The 20,347-nt window shown below is 42.1% G+C and overlaps 1 protein-coding gene across 12 annotated transcripts in view; it reads right to left on the bottom strand.

The window, feature by feature from the left end:
- HTR2C (5-hydroxytryptamine receptor 2C) overlaps positions 1-20,347 on the bottom strand; it is a 238,968-nt gene that overhangs the window by 124,426 nt on the left and 94,195 nt on the right. The window contains exon 1 of one of the 12 annotated variants that reach the window (XM_083422643.1): positions 6,851-6,964. The exons of the other annotated variants lie outside the window; for them this stretch is intronic. The gene's annotated coding sequence lies outside the window, so the exon portion shown is untranslated. Of the gene's footprint in view, positions 1-6,850; positions 6,965-20,347 lie in introns of those variants that run through there. 12 annotated transcript variants of the gene reach the window in all.

The following is a 20,347-nucleotide window of genomic DNA, read 5'->3' as shown; positions in this document are numbered from 1 at the left end:
CCTTTTTTATGTACGCTACAACAGCAGCAAGGATACTCATAGCAAAGTATTGGAAGACACAAGAGCTACCCACCCGGGAAGAATGGCAGATGAAGCTGATGGACTATATGGAAATGGCGGAAATGACTGGCAGAATCTGAGACCAGGGAGAAGAGTTGATGGACGAAGATTGGAAAAAATTTAAAGTATATTTACAGAAATACAGTGGTGCCCCGCAAGACAAATGCCTCGCAAGACGGAAAACCCGCTAGACGAAAGGGTTTTCCATTTTGGAGATGCTTCGCAGGACGAATTTCTCTATGGGCTTGCTTCGCAAGACGAAAATGTATTGCGATTCCTGGGGGTTTTTTTCCGCTCCCCACCCCCTTTTTCTAAGGCACTAAGATGCTAATAGCCTTTTAGCAGCTAATCCGCTAATCCCTTAAGCCTTTAACAGCCGCTAATAGCCGCTAAACCGCTAATAGCGCTAATCCGCTAATGGGCTTGCTTCGCAAGACGACAAAACCGCTAGACGAAGAGACTCACGGAACGGATTCTTTTCGTCTTGCGAGGCACCACTGTATTGCAAAATTAATGAATGTTAGAAGAATATTGGAATGAAGTTACATGGTTTTAGCAGAAGGGTTATGAAGAACTATATGAATATTAATTGTTAATATGTTAAAGTGGGAAATTTAAAGCTAAACTGTGTTAGGATAAATTATAGAACAAAAATTGAAGAAGAGGGAAAGGATTTGTTGAATTAGTAAATTTGAACTAGAATACAAAAAAGGGAGGTGTGAGGAAGTCGAGGAAATAAGTAAATGAAAGATATAGATATGAAATTTGGATGTGTGTTTAAATGTTTTTGTTTTGTTTTTGTTGTATTCCTGTATTGTATCTTTTTATTGCCAATATATTGTTTGTTGAATTTATGTATTGTTTTTCTTTATTGTCTTTTTTCCTATAACTATAAAATATTTAATAAATATCATTTTTAAAAAATGAAAAGCATAAATAATAAAAAGAGTGAATTTTATGATGCAATTTTCCAACCAAGCATGCTTTCATGGGGCATGGGGTGGAATATTCATAAAAATGAATGCATTGGTGAAAACAACATACAAAAATGCATTGCATTAGGAATAAATTGCTTGGAAAATGTATGTATCTTATATGAAACAGCAGGCAAAAATTCTCACGGAAAAGGATGAAGAATTGAGAATTAAAACAGAAAGATAGAAAGCATACGTTGCTGAAGAAACTTGAATTTAAGATTGGAAATATGTGAAACAGAGAGAACCGAAACTGACAGCACCTTCCAACCCTGGCTGTAACCCACCCAGCTTCACCTCAGCATGGGAGGCAGTTTGGAGTGGCAGAGGATGTTGCAGGGTGTGGTGAGGGGGGGGTAGAGAATTGGCACAGCAACACCCCAGGCTTGGTACAAGGCAACCCCTGTGCACCACAACCCAATCTGCACCATCTGTTCACATTTTTCCAACCTGCTTGGGGAAATGCGGCAAAGACATTCAGCCAGGGGAGGAATATTTAAGTTGTTTGCGTTCCAGCACTTTTGAGTACAGGCTCCCGCTGTCAGGAACAATTTGTGCATACAGTGAAGTTCCCCTAGGCACAGGGAAGGGGGGGGTGCCATCCTTTCACTCATGTTCCTCCCCAACTCTCTTGCACATATGTTTAATAAATATAAAGTAGATAAAGAAATAAAGAGGGTGGTTTTCTCCCTCTATGTACACAATGAAAGCAGAACAGCCTGCTGTGTGTCAGAGAAGTCTCTCTCTCTCTCTCTCTCTCTCTCTCTCTCTCACACACACACACACACACACACACACATCCCTCCACAAAGCAGCTTCTTCCCTAGCAATAACTTTCTTAGAAACAAACACCAAATAACCAAGAACTTAGCTTGGCGGCTTCTCCATTGGCCAGAAATAGGAAACACTCCCCCCCTCCCAAGTTTGCACAGTTTTCATCACATGCACCTGTGTGGTTGCCATTAATTTGATTCTGAATTGATTTTAGAATGAATTGATTTTAGAATGCTGTGTTGCTTTTATTGTTGTCAGCCGCTCTGAGCCCGGCTTCGGCTGGGGAGGGCAGGATATAAATAAATTATTATTATTATTATTATTATTATTATTATTATTATTATTATTGATAGATGCATTTTTAGAAAGAGAGAAAATACTCTGTTTAAACTGATATTTCTATATATACATCTGTACCTATATATTTGCAGGAAAGGAAAATAGAGAGAAAATTAAATTAAAGAAGAGGGAAAGTATGGAATGGGTGGGAGAATAATAGTGTTCAAATAATACTAGCAGAAGACACATGATGAGGATGATTACCTACCCTTCACTAGGAGGCTCTCAGGGCAAATTACAATGCTTTACAATTCAGAATCAAATAAAGCTAAAACAGATCACAGGAAGCCACAGGAATAGGATGGGCTCTAGAAACACACATCCCAGGTGTCAAAGAGCAGGATAAGGAGCTTCTTCAGCAGTTCAAATTGTGGCTTCGGTGAACATCAGCACACACATCTTAAAATTAAATGCATAAATTAATCTGAGCCTTCCAGATGTGAATTTCTCTAATTTAACTAGAAATCCCATCCATCTCATCACACCGGGGGCCACAGTGTGTGTGTGTGTGTGTGTGTGTGTGTGTGTGTGTGTGTGTGTGTGTGACCAAGCTGCTTATGCGCCTGCTCTGTTTCTTGCCCAGGTGCTAAGTTTCAATAGGCAGCTCTAAGGCTCTCCCTGCTCATATGGTTCTTTATCTTTGAAAGAAGACTTGTGCAAAAAAAAAATTAAAAATGGTGTATCAAAGGGAAAGGAGCACAGCAATTGGGGAGAACCCACAAGTATTTGGCACACTTCTTCCCCAGCCCAGCTGCTCTTGTTCCAAGAGACTAGGGAGTGTGGGGCAAATGTATCTTCCCCTCAAGGCTTTCCTATACCTCTTGAATTCAGTACAGTGGTACCTTGGTTTATGAACTTAATCCGTTCCGAAAGTCTGTTCTTAAACTGAAACTGTTCTTAAACCGAGGCACACTTTCCCTAATGAGGCCTCCTGCTGCCAGTGCCCTTCCACCATTCGGCTTCCGTTCTTAGACCGAGGTAAAGTTCACAAACCGGGACACTACTTTGTGTGTCAGGGCTGTTCTTAAACTGAGGTACCACTGTATTGCCTATTGCAGCCTTTTTGCAACCAGCGCCCTTCAGATGTTTTGGACTACAGCTTGCACCAGCCCATGAGGCTTCTCTAGACCTGCCTCAGAAGCCACATTGGAAGCTTCCTGGCACAGAATTTGAAGTTTCTACAAAAACAAAAAAGCCACCCTAGCAATTGCATGGAAGGCACACCCAATTTTCAATTCCTGGCTCAAACGTTGAAAGCATTTCCCGAGAGTCACCTCCTGGCTAGCTGACAGGGAGATGGCAACTGGCCACTGGGGAGGACTGATAACGTTCATAGGCCTTCCAACCATGACAAACACACAACTCTGGATCCAGGCCAGGCAGCTGCACAGGAAGCCCAGTGGTTTCCTGCTCTCCAATATTCACACCATTAGCCTGCTACTTGTAAAACCCCTCTGCCTTTCAGGCAGGCAGATATGTAAGAAGAGCTTTACTCATTGATACATCTCCACAAGAATGAAAAGAAGCAATTGGTGAACATTTCTCTGCTGGGCAGCTGTTAAAAGAACAGAAGACCTACCCTGGGTGAATGGATATTACTATTACCACTGCTACATTTTTATCCCACCCCTTCCTCAGCAACTTAAAGACTAATGAGAACTGTAAGACTTGGGCCAAACTGGTGTTCTCCACCACTCTCAAATTGGAGTCCCAGATCCACAAGATCATAAGAACATCAGAAGGGCCCTGCAGCTGGATCACGCCAGTGGCACATCTGTAATAATAACAAAATAGTAATTTATATGCCACTCATCTGAGTGGGTTGCACCAGCCACTCTGGGCAGCTCCCAACAACAAAAAAAGCAAAATTACAATACCACACATTTAAAACTCCCCTGAAAAATTCCTGGGAGTTTAAATTCCTGGGAGTTTACCTTAGTGAAGACCTCACTTGGAAAGTCAATACAACCCAGATGGTTAGGAAGGCCCAACCGAGACTCCATTTCCTCAGGGTGTTGCAAAAGAACAATGTCAAACAAAAATTGATGATCTCCTTCTACCAGTCCACAACAGAAAGTGTCCTTTCATACTGTATTACAGTGTGGTACGGTGGTTTGACAGCCACGGACAGGAAGTCCCTACAGAGGGTGGCGAATACAGCACATGACATCATGGGCTGTCTTCTGAGTTCGCTAGATGACATCACATGAGACCGCTGCCTCAGGAGAGCAAGGAAAATTCATAGGGATGACTCACATCCTGGCCGGCACCTCTTCAATCTCCTACCTTCAGGCAGGAGATACAGAAGTATAGTTAGTTGCACCAATAGGTTAAAGAACAGTTTTTATCCGTGGGCTTTTGGGCTGCTGAATGGAAAAAAAATAGTGGTGCAATTGACTCCTGACAAGCACACAGAGCGCGAACAAGACTGAGTGTATTGGGAGGGGGGGGGCTTGTTTAATTTCACTGCACACAGGTGGTGTAGTGACAATAAAGGTTTATTATTTATTAATTATTATTATCCTGTTCTTATAGAGACCAACCAGATGCTGGTGGAAACCTCATAATCAGCATCCAAGCACAGGAGCACTCTCCCTTCCTGTAGCATCTAGCAAAGGGTATTCAGAAGCATGCAGCCTCCAGCTGTGCAGAGAGCACAGAAGCTCAAGGGTGTGTATACCAAGATCAACAAAGGTGCCACTGGCACCAAAAAGATGCCAGGGTCAAATTAGAGGCTATCAGTGTTGTTCTATCTAGAAAGGTGAGAAACTGAACATGGGGTCTTTTGCATTCACACACCAAGCTGTACCACTGAGCTGAGGCAGCACTGCAAACTCTTTCTAGAGCAAGCCTTCACAGGGAAAATCAGGGAAAGGAAGAAGAAGAAGAAGAATTGAATTTCCAAGCAAAATTTGGAGAGGGAATTGATGCATCACATATGGAGGATGTTGCCAGGTCAGCCTATTCTTATTGCATTCCTTGCACAAAGCGCTCTCTCGCTCTCGCTCTCTCTCTTCTTGGGACTAAATTCTTGGATCATTGCAGCCATCAACCACCCCTTGTCAAGCAACGCATTGCAACAGAATATCTGAGAGGCACAATTGCAGGGATGTAAGCCTCAACTTAATAGTTGTTCATCTGAGATATAACAAGCCAGACTGAACACCAGAAATTAAAACCCTTTGGCTAAGGCCCCATCTGCACTACACATTTTAAACAGTATAAAAAACACTTTAAACAGTCATGGCTTCCCTGAAAAGAATTCTGGGAACTATAGTTTGTTAAGAGTGCTGAGACGCCTACTGCTTTCATAGATCTACAATTTCCAGATGATATAAAAGCCAATCCCTCTTCCCAAGGAGCTCTGAGAACTGTAGCTTTGGTAGGGAATAGGTGCCTCCTAACCACTTAAACCACAGAGCCTAGGACTTGCCGATCAGAAGGTCAGCACTTCAAATCCCCACGACGGGGTGAGCTCCCATTGCTCAGTCCCTGCTCCTGCCCACCTAGCAGTTTGAAAGCACATCAAAGTGCAAGTAGATAAATAGGTAAATCCAGCGGGAAGGTAAAAGGCGTTTCCGTACACTGCTCTGGTTTGCCAGAAGCGGCTTAGTCATGCTGGCCACATGACCCGGAAGCTGTACGCCGGCTCCCTCGGCCAATAAAGCGAGATGAGCGCCGCAACCCCAGAATTGTTCGCGACTGGACTTAACAGTCAGGGGTCCCTTTACCTTTTAAACCACTTCATAACAGACTACATTTCCCAGGAATCTATGAGGGAAGCCATGGCTGTTAAAAGTGGTATAAAGCCAGTATCTTAAATAATGCAGATGAGGCAGATGGAGGAAGGGAAGCTGTGATAACCAAAAAAGAGGGTGATATATACCTTCCAATTAACACATTGAGTGACTAGGATATTCAATTTGGTAAGTGAGCAATTTGTATATAGCCCAGTATTTGTTAACTTTCCATTGTTGCTATCATTCCCAGAGCACCTTTTAATTGTAAAGAAACTTTGTGACCTAGCTAAAGCAAGGGGTTTGTCCTGTGCCCCCTGTTACTTAATGGGTGCTGTAGAAAACAGGAATCCAAAACTGAACATTTTCCCAATTGAAATGCAAAACATGATACCCTCCAGATATTTTGGGCTACAACTCTCATCAGCCCCATCTAATAGTCACTTTGCATTCTTTCAGGACTTAAGGACATAGGAAGAGCCTGCTGAATTCGACCAATGGCCCATCTAACCAAGCATCCTGTTCTTGCAGATGCCTTCCCCTCCAGTTGCTTCCAACAACTGGTATTCAGAAGCATTACTTGCCTCTACATGTGGAGGCAGAGCATAGCCTTCAATAGCTCTCTCCTCCATGAATTTGTCTGATCCCCTTTCAAAGACATCCGAGTTGGTGCCCATTACTGTCTCCCATGGTAGAGAGTGTGCCTGTATTCAGTTTTAACTCTCTTACATAAACTAGCAAAGATTAACTTCTGGATGCAAAAAAAGACGACTCCAAATTGGACTTTCTCCTACCTCCAGATCTGAAGAGAAATGACAGATCACCATTTTTTAAAAGAAGTGTTTGATACCACCTTCATCGAACTGGGAAGATCATTGCTGGGAACCCAATCTGTTGCAGAATAAAATCCATAAACAGCACACTTGGGTTAGCTGAGCACTCTCCCCATTAAGCCCAAAGTCTCACCAGGCTCAGCATAGCCATCAAGCCTCACTGGTTGTCACAGATAAGCAAGAGTCTGCCTCCTCCTTTTTGTGATGCATTTGCCCCCTCCACAGTGCCACACAGGCAAGGCTATGCAAAAGGATGTCAGGTCAGCAGAGCTACTACCAAAGACAGCTGGCGGGTAAATGAGTTTGCATTTCCTCCTCAAGTCCTGGTCTGAACAGATGGGTCTCTGAAAGGCTCTAAAGAAAGCCAGTTGTTGATTGATGACATTCCTATCCTGCCTTTCCTCCAAGGGATTAAAATGTGGTATACCTGGCTTTTCTCCTTACCTTATTTATCCCTCACGACAATCCTGTGAGGTAGGTATATATTGTAATACTTGCCACCACACAGTGACATGGTAGAGTTTCATGAGTGCATATTTCATTTATACATTGGTCTTCCATCAGAAAAAATTGCAGAACATTTCATACAATGCAAACCATTAAATGCAACAATTCCAAAACCATGTAAACAGATACATCAAAACACAAAATCAATGCGATGTGAACCTCCTGTTTTAATTGCTGTATTGCTTTATCGTGCATTTTAATTATGAATGTTTGGTGTTTTAATGGGAGTGCTTTATTGTGCATTTTAACTATGAATATTTACATTTTAATTTCTGGGTAACTGGTTTTTATATTTTGTAAACCGTGTAAAAGCCTATTATGGCATTAAGTGAAGAAGAAGAAGAAGAAGAAACACAAAAACAGCTACGATTAAATTGCATTCAATACTTACTCTACAACAGCAGCCCAACTAAACGGGCTGCTCAACAATCCTCAAGTGGCCCCAAATGTGGGGAAACATGCAGTCAAAAATGACAATTATGTTTGCTAAGAAAAAGGCACATGAAGGGGTTAAGGCTCACAGAAGACAGGTCTGTGTGATGTCATATCCCCTACTTTCTGTGGCAGGAAACAGGACACAGGATCTTAATCTATTTTCCTTCCTCCTTCCCTTAGTCTCTCTTTTTCTTTCAAGCCAGTGATGTGAGCAGATGTACTTGTCTGTAAAAGAAAACAGCAGCAATAAGCCCCCTACCCAAGTGGGATTAAACACCCTTCTTGGTGAAATAGACTACACCACAATTGTTCGTGTGTGCAAAGGGGTTTCCAAGTTTCAGAATTATTGACTGAAAAAGTTATAAAAGTTATATGTCTATAATGTCATCCTAGTCCTGAGTGCCATTCACAGCTTTCATTTTTTTATTGCAGTTTTGAAAATTACAGAGAGAAAAAACAAATTAAAAATTACACCCAAATACACAAAAAGAAAAGAAAAAAAGAGAAAAATAAAATACAAAAAAGAATTTTTTTAAAAAGATACAATTGTTCAAAGGATACAAGCCATAATTTGCATATTCTATACAAAAGGCTCCCAGAAAGAAATTACATTAATATTTCTTCTTTTCTTTCTTTCCTTACAATCACTTTCTTTCTGTTCCACTAAACTTGTTTGAATCCTTGATATGTTAATTGACTTCCCTCTATCTCTTTGTGGCTTCAACACTTCTCATTAGTTACCAATAATCTGTATTCCTTTATTTAAATCAATTTTTCCCCATTATATCTGTGAAATTAATCTAAGCACAACCAAGTATTATTTTTGGAACCATATTTAGTCATATAGTTTTTGAAGAAAACCCACTCCTTTTTTACCTTGTTTCAGTGGTTTCTTATTAGTTCTGCCATTTTGGCTAAGATACTCTCACAACTACAATTGCAACTCATCTTTTGTTGGTATTAGCTCACATTCCCAGTATTTTGCTATTAATATTCTAGCCGTTGTTGTCGTGTAAAGAAACACTTTTATATTCATTTGGGATGCTTATCATTAAAATGCCTAATAGGAAAACTTCAGGTTTCTTTAAAAATGTATGTTTTAGCATTTTCTTTAGTTCTTCATAAATCATGTCCCAATTTTTTTTTATTTGGGGACATGACCACCACATGTGGAATAAGGTTCCTTCATTTTGTTTACATCTCCAGCACTTATTACTGTTATTTTTATTTAATTTGGCTAATTTGCTTGAGGACAGGTACCATCTGTAGGTCATTTTTATAAAGTTTTCTTTATCAGATAGCACACAGGGTATTTTAAATCTGTTTTCCATAGTTTCCCCCCATTTTTCGATCTGAATTGGATAACCAAAATTGTGTGCCCATTTCACCATCACTTCCTTCACCTCCTTGTCATTAAGATTCCAAACCAATAGTAATCTATATGTTTCTAGTAATATCCTTTTATTAGTTAATAAAAGTTCTTTTTCTAAATCTGATATCTTTATGTCAAATCCATTTTTTTTGTCTGACTTGAAAATTTCATTTAACTGGTGATGTTGTAGCCAGTTCACACCTACCTGCTTGAGTTCCTCATATTTTTTAATTTTCAATTGATTATTTTCTTCTTCTAATATTTCCTTATAAGTTGGCCAATTAACGCCCATGTTTTAATTTTTCACTGCTATTGCTTCTACCAGTGACAACCATCAAGGGGTTTTGGGTTCCAGTAATTTTTTATTTCTTTCCCATACAGTGGTACATCATGTTGCGGACATGATCTGTTCCAGGGTGCCGAGTGCACCCCGAAAAGTCTACAACTAGAGCGATATTTCTGTGCATGTGTGATGTGCGAAGAACGCTTCTGTGCATGCACAAAGCGTGCAGAACGCTTCTGCGCACATGGGGAAACCTGGACATATACACTTCCAGGTTTGCCGTGTTCGTAAGCTGAAAAGACGCAACATGAACCTAACGCAACAGGTAACGCACGAGCTATGACTGTACTGTGAATAAAGATTTCCTAATTATGTGATTGAGGAATCCTCTATGGACTTTAACTTTATTATATCCCAGATAACTGTGCCAGCCAAAACTGTTGTCCCAGCCTTTGATGTCTAATATATTTGCGTTTTTTAAAATCACCCACTCCTTAATCCATACTAGGCATGCTGCCTCGTAATATAATTTGAGGTCTGGTAGTGCAAACCCTCCTCTGTCCTTTATTTCCATTAGAAGTTTGTACTTTACCCTTGGTTTTTTGCCCTGCCATTCGCCCTGCCATTTGCCCTGCCATTTCATAGGCTTAATGAGCTTTTCCATTAACACTGCTGTCCATACTTTTCACTTGCACAGGGAAAGTTGCAGATTTTCTAAGGATTTATTTATTTATTTAGAACAGAGATTCATCCATTTTTCTCAAATCATTCTACACACTACACATTTCTTTACGGTGGGTGTCATCAGCATTTTTCAGCCAATGGGCGTTTCTGGAATTTTGATCAAGTGCCGTGGGCACCAGTCACAAAATGGCTGTCATGGGGCCATGCAGGAGAGGCTACAGCAGTGCAGACAGCAAGCTGTCCCTCATGCATTGTGTATATTTACTGAAACTTTTCACAGGCATCAGCTGAGATACTGGTGCTCGCAGGCACTGTGTTGGTGACCCCTGATATAGGGCATGTTTTAATACTGATTGCTGCTTATTATTATTACAATTTAATTGCCATTTTCCCAAAGAAAACAGGTGTTGGCAAAGTGCACAGCCTGAATCAGGAGCTGCGAGGGCAGCTGACAGGGCTGCTCCCTCCTAGCAGCTGTCTAGAGCTGCACTACGATGTCACAATGAGCTTGCTACAGTGGTTCGCATGAAAGCTCTTGATTTTAATTCATGCTCTGGGATCCCACCTGCACACAGCTCTAATTGATATTCCTCCCAAATCAGGCAACAGAACATCGTTCAAATTAAAACCAGACCGGCTGGGAATTTCATCCGTTCAGTCATTCAAGGATTTTATTTTACAAGGCAGTGTCCCACCTCCCTTCTTCCTCTCTGTAAATCCAAGAGAAAAATAATTTGGTGCCTCGGGCTTGCTCCAAGATTTTCAGTCATCTTGTTTGTTTTTCGTTATGAATTGAGGAAAGGCCTCTGCCTAGCTACCCTGTCCATCAAATTAGGGGGTTAGCAGCACTGTTTTAACCTACTGAAAGAGGAGACCTGCACTCCTCTCTTGAACTCCACCAAAATCGTTGGAAGGGAAACGTTTCTGAATAGAGCAGTACATCAGAAATGAATCCCATTTCCCCATGCCTTTGGATAAAGCTTTCAATCCCCTGACATATTGGTTCAAATCCTGAGCAGCTGTGCTATCATTTGAGCAGGAGAATTATTCAGCTGGGGGTGGGGGATATTCCAGAATCACTTCTGTCTTCAGATCGAGCCCTGGAATGGAAAAGCTTCTGATAGCATGTTCTAGACAAGCAGGAACAGCATTTGTTTTCTCCATTTGCATTACAACAATCAGCACAGAATGGGGATCGGCCACCCACCCCTCCAAAACAGCACTCCACATTGGAGGATTGTTACCTAGGTGCCCAATCTGGCTGGCACCCTGAGCATACCTTTCAGCTCATTGGTTAGCTACAGGTGACTGTGTGCAAACCACACAATGTTTGCAGGTTCAGCAGAGAAGCAAAAACATCACTGGGCTTGTTTGCATGATATGGCAGGCCAAACTTACTGTAAGGTTTGTTCTGGCTACAGTTTGTGGTCGATGAGGAGAGAGCTTAACTGTGAGTAATGAATTGGATGGCACACTAAGCCAAGCCTTGATGTAGCTCAGTTGGGCACTGGAGTGAAGTCAAAGTGGCTGTGAGCAACTGCCCATGAACCTGCGTATCCGCCTGGTCTTGCTAAGCTATTGTTTGGTTCACCGACATGAGAATGAGGCTGCTTTGCAGAACTGCTATAGACCAGCAGCTAAGAGACGGACGCTGTGTACACACACACAAATACATTTAAAGCACAGTTACAATACATGGCTTCCTCAAAGAATCCTGGGAACTGCAGTTTGCCTTTCAGGGAGCCACAATTCCCAGCACCCTTAACAAGCTAAATGATTTATATCCCGCCCATCAGGCTGGGTTTCCTCAGTCACTCTGGGCAGCTTACAACATACATAAAACACAACAAAACATCAAGCATTAAAAAACAGAATATCCTGTACAACAAACAAACCAATAAATCAATAGAAACCAATAACAACAATAACAATAAAAAGCTACCGTTCCCATGATTATTTGGGAGAGGTCAACGGCTTGAATGGGATATGAATCCTCACAGTCATGCTCATTTCTGAAGTCAGTGACCAAATCATCTCTAGAAAATAAGAAGGATTGTGCCTGGTAAATGGGGACATGGCTGAAGTTTATGCAACAACACTCACTTGCTGCTTATTGTATCCTATTTGTATATTTATATGTAAATGAATTAGCCTCCCCCTGCCACCGCCAAATGCTTTGTATCTTGCTAAGTGCTTGTTCGTAACGATTATGGAGGTGATGAAGCAGTATATAAATGGTTGAAACAAAATATATAAACACACACATTATTTTGCATGCAATTTTCTCTAATATCGATCTCTATCTATCTGGTACTTCTTCTTCTTGTTGTTGTGAAGCTGCATTGCAAAATTCAAAGATGTCAGAATTCCAGAGGATAGCCATGTTTCAATTTACATATCATTTCAAAGAGTGGATTTGGCACATTTCCATTAACATGTGAGGGGATTTCTCCCGCATCAAGAGGAGAAAAACCATTCTTTAAGGAAACCAGATTATTTATTTATTTTTTCCGTCCCCAGCACTATTGACGGTAAAGGGGCTCCATTAACATGGCACTCAGCCAGAGAACTAATTCCTGGCATGTATGAATGTATTTGAACCTACCCATTGAAACAGCAGGAGTTTCTTTCTGCAGTCAATTCTGCCCCCCCCCCCCCCGTACTTTCCAGGCTCTGCCTGCACAGTGGGGAGCAAACAATTCACTGCTCATTTCGGTGCACCTGCAGTTACCAGGCATGAAGAACTTCAATGACTTTTAGAAGATTGGGGGGGGGGGGGGAGCTGTAACAGGTCAGTGAAATTGCCATGAAATGCAACATCCTTGGGGCAAAATTCAGTGCAAGTGGGACCTAGTTCCAGCAACTAGAGAGAAACAAGGCTCATCTTTTTCTCTCTTTCTAATATCCATTCCTCATCATGTTATTGAATCCAACACCTTGTAGCCCATTAGAGAATCACACTCTATTCTGAACAGAAAGCGGGGGGGGGGGGATGGGAGGGGGAGAAAAATCAATCGTCCCTGTAGGAGGATTCAGCTCAGCATACCGTTTTGGCATTAAAAGACTCAGAGAGGAGAAAAATTGTCCGCATGGAGGCAAATCTTTCAGTGTTCCTGCGTGGACTGTCTTTTGGCACTCAATGGGGAAAGCACCAGGGCTCCCTTCTTACCTATAAAGGGGGCTATAAGCTGAAAGATACAGAGCATGCTGTACTGTACATCTGATCCAGTTTTGGGGGTCTGCATCCTCCAGCTCATTTCTAACACTGCTGTCCCAGGCTCACCGCAATCCGCATGTTATGGAGAAAGGAGGAAGCAGGGAATTCTCCAACATCTCTAATCTAGGTTTCCTGCACTGCCACATGTCAAACAATCTTCATGGGAGGGGGTAATTAGATTCAGCTCCCATTTAAAAGTGAACCTGCCTATTTTGCACTTTCCAAAGCACTGCAGGAACTGAAACACAGCTATTCTTCAGAATTCATGCTCCCCTGCATTTTTCAGTGTAGTTCTCCAGTTCAAGTTATGTTCATTCAGTTGCAGGAAATTGCTTTGTAAAAATGTGTATAATAGACAAAGCTGAGTTCAAACTTTCATATATCAGGGGAAATTCACAGTGAAGTGCTGATGGGTTTTCATCAGGCTCCGTATTCCTTTTTCTTTCAAGTGCAAGTTGATGTGGAAATGTGGACAACTGAACTTGGAAAAATTAGAAACTGAGAGAAGCCAAAGTTAACAGATTTGTCCTTCCCAACTTCAGACCTCCCCATCCCAACAAATAATATGTGAGTGGGGGATGGGCAGAATCAGCTGACCGGTAAAAGTGCCCCCCTCTCTTCTCACAGTTCATGTGAGCCAAGAACGTCTGCCTTGGGCTACTGAGTTGTGTCATCTTATTCCTCACTTATCTCCCCAACATTAACATGCAGAGACCCAACATGTTACAAATAGGCAGCAGAGAGCAAAATAAAATGTGCCCCTCAGTTGCAGAGCTTGTAGCTTTTCGGTTGCACCATCTGTAGTGACACCAGAAAAGTGAAAGCAGCAAAGCTCTTTCCATAGAACACCAATCAGAACCCACCTCTCAAAACTACCCATCAGAACCAAAGTCACTTTCTGAGACCCGCTTAAAACCATCCCTGCCATTGCATAGCTTAAGGAAGGACTGGCTAGATGTGGAAGAAAGTGAATGGAACTCTTGAGGTGATTTTCTTTGCCTAAAAGCAGCAGCCAGGTTTCCTAACCTTGGGTCTCCAGCTGTTTTTAACTCCCATCATCCCTAGCTAGTAGGACCAGTGATCAAGGATTATGGAAATTGTAGTCCAAAAACCATTACAGACCCAAGTTTGGGAAACTCTGCCTAGGTGAAGGGGAGCTGGGGGCAATTTTGATCTGAAAAAGAGCACAGGAAATACTGTGGAACATCCCCTCCCCCTGCTCCATCCACTTCACACATATGCAATCAGTCTGGCTGATTCCAAGGAAATGGTTTTTAAGAATGTTGATCACAGGGTCCACATATTCCAAGGGAGCCATTCTCTTTTATTTACTATTCTTCTTACGCCCTCTTCCTTGGAGAGATGCAAAGGTGGGGCCATGCCCCACAATGGCCCAAGCAAGACCTGCTTAGTTTTAAACAAGGGAGCAACATAGTGGTTCCCCTCCAAGCCATTCCTGACTCCCACATCTTGTCTCCGGTGGATTGTGTCCTCCATCCTGTCCACATTGCATGCGCTGTGTACACAAAACAAATACACACAGCATGTACAATGAGGGCAGGATGAAGCCATGCAGACTGTTGGTGGATCTGCCACGGAGGGCTTCTTCTGTCATTTGCAACTGAAAGCAAAGATTACAGAACACTGTGTTGCAGATGCACGAATTCAGCTTTTCTTTCTTTTTTTTTGTAAAGTCATCTTCACAAACCAGTTGCACTCAAGATCTTTTGGAATACATCTCTCAGCAGCCCTGGGTCTCATGAGTGTTGTAGTCTGGAAACATCTGGAGAGCAACAGGTTGTCAAAGGCTGATGTAAAACATAAAAACAGACAGCGACATAGCAAACCATGCTTAATTCAATATTCCAGAAATCCAGTAGAGAATCTGCAAATGGCCATTTTAAGCAGAGATGCATGGTCAATACAAATTTGATTTCTTATCATTTAATCAACACTTAAAAAATAATAATCAAAAGCTGCTTTGCAAGAAGGTTAAAAATAATACAAAAGATTTCTTCAGCTATCTTTAAAGCAAGAGGGAGAACAAGCAAGCTGCAAAACACCTCTGCATGGAGAAAATGGAAATGTGCTATTGGGTGGACTTCTGAAAAGATGCGTCAGTTCAGAAAACAAGCTTTGGAGCTCCAGAGGACTCTAATTGACTTTAATTGCTGCTCAGAGAAGTGCTTTTCCTTTCTCCACTTTTAAACTTACCAATTCACTGAGAAGTTATCAGCACTTTCTTATCTATGTTATACGAAACACTCTGGGCAAGCACTATGAGAAGCATCCTGGGCAGGCCCTTAGCTGCTAGCTGTTAATTGCCAGCTCCCCTTGTTTTTTGACTTCCTGGCAGTCATTACACAGAGAAGCTCTTCAACAGAATAAACTGCACACTTTCTTCCTTTCCTTTCCTGCTAAGGAATCCTCTCCTTGTTTACTCCTCACCGCATTATTATGCCTGCTTGTAAACGCTACAGGGATACAGAAGAGGCAGTCCTTTCACCAGCTCCCAAACAATCAAAAATGGAGGACTTCTTTAACAAATCTGTTTTTACAGTTTCAACAAAAAGCCAGTTTTCCCCTCTTGAAGTTGATTGTGAATGTGAGGAGAATGCTCGGAGTGGGGGTGCAGAACTAGATTCAGCGATGGGGCAAGCTAACTCTATTCAAATAGAGGAAGAAATAACAAGTAGGGAGAGCACCCAATTAACTTTAATTGCAAGAACAGTTGAACACATCTTCCAACAAATTTGAGGTATCGCCTCCCAAATAGCTCAATTATCCAAAGAGGTCCATAGATTATCTGTTAATAATAAGCAGGTACCACTAGACCACCAAAGCACCAAAGTGAAATGGCGTCAACAAGAGCAGAACCCTAAGCTCAACACAGAATGTGTAGAGGTCCCATATTTTTCTCTCTATAGGAACACACTTTTCCCCCTCCAAAAATGAAGGGGAAATGTGTGTGCATCCTATGGAGCGAATGCAGGCTTTCGCTGAAGCCTGGAGAGCGAGAGGGATCGGTGCGCACCGAGCCTTCTTGCTCTCCACGCTTCGGGCAGCTATCCGCAAGCCTTCGGAGCCCGATGGGAGTTTCCGCCGGCCTCAGAAGGCTTGCGAATAGCAGCAAGCTCCGGGAGCGAAGGCGAGGTTGCGTGCAACCTCGCCGCTGCTCCTGGACCCATTCTGGGGTCTGGGGTTGTGGGAAGCTTGGGCTTCCCCGCCCCAGCCCCGCAGCTAAAAACGAAGCCAAGACAGTGAGCAGGATCCATCCCATTAGCTGTCTTGGCTTCTGCCAAAGCTGCATGCAGCCTCTCCCGGTTGGAGAGGTTGTGCGTGGCGAAAGATGGATCCCGCTGGCTGTCTTGGCTTCTTTGCTCTTTGGGGCTGGGGGGGGGAATAATTTTTTTTCTTAATTACCCCCCCTAAAAACTCGGTGCGCCCTATGGAGCAAAAAATACGGTACTTAAAATCAACTCTTCTCATCTAATCTTTCAACCAAAAAAGATCTGCATGACAATCTGTGGAAGTTCAGATCAAACTCCTAACTGGAAAGGCGCCCAGCGTGCCAAACGACATCTATCAGACTTACTTGGAATTGGACTTACAGAGATCGATCTAGTTGGGACTGAATCCCTGAATATCACAAACCAATTCCAAAAAATCATGTTAACTTTTTCCTCTACCAGACTGCCTTTACTGATCCACAAGTTGAAACCCAGATTGTCAAGCAGAGGAGTTTTTCCAGCCCGGGTATTTCACAATTCTATTGTCGTGCCCTTATGCAAGATGAGGACTAGGGCTACAGAGCGACCCACAAAACCAAAGCCTGGATCTCCAATGGTAGTAATGACATCGCAAACAAACTTGATAAGCCGGGAGGAAACAGACATGCCCAAGTTGAATCCACAGAATCATGCTCAGCATCAGTATTATCCCTTGGAAAATGATTTCCTCAGCTCCTTTAGGAACCTCTCTCAGGAAAAGCAACAAACAGTTATCAAGAGGCTTGACCTTATGAGCCAGACATTGAAAGAGAACAAAGAATCGGAGGTAGAGACTGACAACAGACCCAGTGTCCATAACTGCTTGATATCTACGGAACCACCGGAGTTCTGGACAAAGATGAGACATTTAGATGAGGAGGAATTAGGAACTACGCTTAAGGAATCTCCGCTGGTGAGTAATTTGCAAAGTAAAGGTCCAGTGAACACAAATGTGAGCACTTTATGCCCAACAACTGAAATTATTGAACATCTGGATAACACTACTAGTATATATGATACCCTGTTGCCTCAAAAATTGGCAAACTCTAAAAGCACAATGACCAGCAATTTACTAAGAGGAAATCACTATAAAACAATCAAACTTCTATCAAGGAATGTAACAGGGTGGCTGAACAAGATTCAAGACAGCAATTTCTGTTCCTATTTACAAACACATGATATCATTTTCCTGGAAGAAACCTGGGCAAAAGAAGGTACTATGGTTGAATTACAGGGTTTTACAAGTTAAACCCAACCAGCACTTAAAACTGCAAAGTACGGAAGGCCTAGCGGGGGTCTGGGGGGGGGGCTGGTGTCAACATCTCTTAATGTAACAATTCAACTGTACCCCTCACTGACCACCCCTAATTTTTTAGCATTGTCCCTCTCCAATTGTCTTCTGAGAAATACTTAATGTATTTGCGTGTATATTCCACCAGTAAAGTCCTGTGGGGAACTGAGTTCATATTGGGAAAGACTTGACCAACTACTCGAAAGCATAGACTCGTTGTCACCCAACCCTCGGTTTGTCTCGGGGGGCGACTTCAATGCCCGGATTGGCCTTGTCTCCCCACAAAATATAATATTATTTGGACTAAACTTGGAGGACGAACCCAAAATCTGCCAGAGGGCAGCAATGGACACCACCTCTAACCGCGCTGGGAAATAACTCTGTGAACTTATAATTAAGCACAATCTTTTGTTATGTAATGGGCACAGACAAGGGGATCAGGAGGAGTATTTTACTTTTATTTCCCCCAGTGGATTTACTAGCACCATACATTATATCCTAACATCTGATAATGTGCCAGTTATTCGAGACACCCCTAGGATAATCCCCAGAGCTGAAAGTGACCACTTTCCACTTGAGTTATCTCTTGCGCCATTTGTTTCTCCCTCTTTCCCTAAAATATTGGATGAAACGGAATATCTGATACTTGGAGATAGAAGGTTAAAATGGAATGCACAGTTCCAGGAAAAAATGATCCAGATCCTGGATTCTCATGAGTTTGCTTTATTAAAGGGGGAAATGTTGTTAGAAACAGGAAATGTAATCTGACTCTGTGAGAATATAATTAACCGAATGCGCCCACTGATGACCACAACCAGTGTGATCAAAAATAAAAAGTTCAAAAGACAGACATGGTTCGATAAGGTAAGTCAGAATAGTAAAAAAGTCTGTCTAGGGAACTTAGAAAATCAAAGTTAAAACATGATAAGCACAATCTTGCTCTGCAAGCTGAGGTAGCTCAATTACGATACAATTATAAACTATTTCTTAAAAGCAAGAAACAAATACCGTATATTATGAGCAACAGTGGAAAGCACTGGGAGATGCAGCACTTCAAAAAGACTCACAGAAATTTTGGCATCTGGTTGCCCAAGGTACAAATGTGCTGGGCTACTCGTTAGAAGCATCTGTCCAAGAAAAGGATTAGGTGACAAGAATATCTGGCCCTCATTCTGACTCACCCTCACAAGTCTACTATACTCAGTTATTAGAACTGCCAGAATGGCCAGACGTCATGCCCAATCAGATTAAGAGGCTAATCGTAAGCCAACTAGCCAATAAAGCTCCAGGAGAAGACATGATCCCAATGGAGATCTAAAAGATAAGACCGGATTTCTGGTCACCCATCTTACATACATAAACAGCTCAGGCCGCATATCGGAAGGGTGGAAGCTGAGTATAATTGCCCTGCGTATCGGAAGGGTGGAAGCTGAGTATAATTGCCCCAATATATAAAAAGGGTGACAAGAAAAATCCTGCCAATTATAGACCCATTAGTTTGTTAGATGTAGCTTCTAAACTATATGCCAGGCTCCTTCTTGGGAGACTGGAAGAATGGGCAGATACAAATAAGGTGATATCTGAAGTCCAGTCAGGTTTCCAAAGAGGGAGATCCACATTGGACCAGTGCTTTGTGATGGACTTTTTGTTATGTAAATACATCCATAATTTGAAGCTTTTATCGATCTAAAGTCAGCTTTCGATACGGTCCCTAGACATGCATTGTGGCAGAAATTGGAAAAGACGAATATAGATTGTCGCTTATTATTTCTCATCAAAACATTATATACTGATACATCGATACAAGTAAAAGTGGACCTGGCCATCTCACTACTAGAATAAAGACTATTACCGGAGTTAAACAAGGATGCATTTTGGCGCCCTTTCTGCTTAACTTTTATATTAATGGCATAGTTAAAGAACTGGTTGGCCTACAGTTTGCCCCTGTTACAATTCTTGACCAAAAACTTTCAGTCTTAAAGTATGTGGATGACCTAGTACTTGTATCTAGAACCCCAGTGGGCCTGAGATGGCTGCTTGTGAAATTAGGTTCATATTAGACAGGTAATGCTTTATCTATAAACTATGAAAAGACGCAGGTCATCATATCTGGGAAGCGTCCTAAAAAAGCATGTTTGGCGCCTGGTGAACACATCATAAACCAAGTAAATACGTTTAAATATTTGGGACTGGTCTACTCAGAAATGGCCTCTTGGAATATACAGCTATCTAACATTAAATTGCAAGCCTTCAAATCAGCAGAAGCTATTGGCCGCTTGTAAAGGTGGAAATCTGGTTAACCCAGCTCTATCTGTTTATAAAGCAAAATCAATTGCCCAGATTTTATATGGTGCAGAGGTTTGGGGAACCCCTCAAAGGTTTCTGGTCTAGAACCCCCACAGAATTATTTTTAAAGAGCCCTTTTAGGCCTACCCAAAGATGCACAATCCGCCATGGTCAGGTTGGAAACTCGCATGTTGAGCATAGAGAACCAAACAGATAAAAGAATCCTCTGCTACTGGTTCAGAGTTCAACAGATGGACAACACTAGGCTACCAAAAAAATGCCTGAT

This window comes from Podarcis tiliguerta, assembly GCF_965153285.1.
Source record: "Podarcis tiliguerta genome assembly, chromosome: Z".
Classification (NCBI taxonomy): domain Eukaryota; kingdom Metazoa; phylum Chordata; class Lepidosauria; order Squamata; family Lacertidae; genus Podarcis; species Podarcis tiliguerta.
The sequence above is the reverse complement of the archived record's forward strand: the minus strand, read 5'-3'. Positions and strand labels throughout refer to the sequence as shown.